A 2,081-nucleotide genomic window follows, 5' to 3' on the forward strand; every position below is an offset into this window, starting at 1 on the left:
GAATAGTGTACCTCCACTCCAATGTCTGCCAGATCTTTCTGGAGGGATCGTGCAGTCAAACGTGGGTTTTGAATTGTTTTTCTCACAATCCTGCGAGCTGTTCTGTCTGATATTTTTCTTGGTCTTCCAGATGTTGCTTTAACTTCCACTGTTCCTGATGACTGCTATTTCTTAATTACATTCCGAACAGAGGATATTGACATCTGAAAACGCTTTGCTATCTTCTTATAGCCTTCTCCAGCTTTGTGAGCGTCAACTATTTTCAGTTTCAGTTTTCTAGACAACTGCTTAGAAGAACCCATGGTGCTGATTGTTGGGGCAAGGTCAGATGAGTCTGGGCATTTAAAACCTTTGAGACTGACATAACCTGGTCTTCCCAGACGATGATTGAGAACAATCCATGACACTGGCAGGTCTCAGCTTTGCAAAGGGGGCAGTGCATGCTGTAATTTCTGCAGGGTGCCCAAACTTTTGCAGATGCCATTTTTTTGTTTTCTGTTATTTTGAAAGTGTAAATGATGGAAATAAAATCTAACTTTTGTTGACATATTATAAGAATGTCTAATCTGTAATTTGATGCCTTTTGGAGATTTTTCCATCTTTCCTTGGCTTCTTTATGCACATTAATACAAATTTTTAGCTGGGGTGCCCAAACTTTCGATCCCCATTGTATATATATATATATATATATATATACAGTATATATATTATATATGTATTTTTTTCTTTCTGCTATAAAACATGCCCAATAAAAAAATTTCACAAGTCAAATTTCTTTATGAATTTAGGCCAAAATGTATTCTGCTACATATTTTTGGTGTAAAACAATCCTAATAAGCATATATTGGTTGGTTTGTGCAAAAGTTAGAGCATCTACAAACTATTTTATATATACTGGAATATTTTTTGTTATTAATGGCGGCAATCAGCAACTTATAGCAGGACTGCGATATTGGGGCAGACAGTCTGACAGTAACTGACACTTTGTGGTAACCAGTGACACTAATACAGTGATCAGTGCTAAAATTATACACTGTCACTGTATTAATGACAATGGCTGGGAAGGGGTTAAATATCTAAGATGATCAAAGGCTTAACTGTGTACCTAGCTGTGTGTTTTGTGTACACAGTAATGTGATTTACTAGGCAATCTTACTAGGCAATCAGAGCTGTGTTTTGTCAGCGGCTATCTGCTAGATTTTCAGGGAAAGAAGCAGATGCATCTGTGGTTTGAAAGAATATGGCAGGGCAAATAAAGGGGGAAGGAAAGAGAGAAGTTCACCCATAGACCACAGCCAAATGGAATTCAGCTTGTGTAAGTATTTGTAAAGACCTGGGTCAATCTAGGGTCAGAATTTTAAGGCTCACTTAATTGGTCAGCACAGTACATATCCAATTACTAATGGTAAGTATATAAGTCACAGCATAACCTGCTTGTATCGGGGGCCAACAAGGATCCATAGCTTGTCTTGTGTAAATCCACCAGTGGGACAGCCCCTAGATTGTCCTCAGTACCCAATTCTATAGCTGATCACTAAAAATTAGTAGACAAAATTCTGCCTTGTACTTCCACCGGAGAGCACGGGATATACTTACCATTAGTATTTGGATATATACTGTGCTGATCAATAGGGTGTGCCTTAATATTCTCACCCTAGATTGATCCAGGCCTTTACAAATACTTACAAAAGTGGCATTTTTGCTGTGTACCATTTTAAAGAAGAACTTCTCCTTTTCTTTCCCCTTTTATTTGCCCTGCCATATTCTTCCAAACCACAGGTGCATCTGATTTTTGACACGTTTTAACTATTCAGCACCCAAAGAAGCTCCTGAAGAAGCAATTTCTGCAAAACATGTCTAGGCACAACCATGTCACCCCCACAACCATGGAGACACAGTTGTGGTGAAGAGGCCCTTGTCCTGATCAATATGTGGACAAGGGGCTTTGGAAGGGAGGAGTTCCCCCCAAAGCTCCTCCATGTTCAGGGCATGTGGTCTGGTATGGTTTTGGGGGACATTAGCTCATCCTCCCCCTTTCCTGGCCTGCTGGGCTGCATGATTGGATAAGAGTCTGGTAAGGA

This window comes from Staurois parvus, unplaced genomic scaffold (assembly GCF_062004578.1).
Source record: "Staurois parvus isolate SC_StPar_1 unplaced genomic scaffold, SC_StPar_1.0 ptg000013l, whole genome shotgun sequence".
Lineage (NCBI taxonomy): Eukaryota > Metazoa > Chordata > Amphibia > Anura > Ranidae > Staurois > Staurois parvus.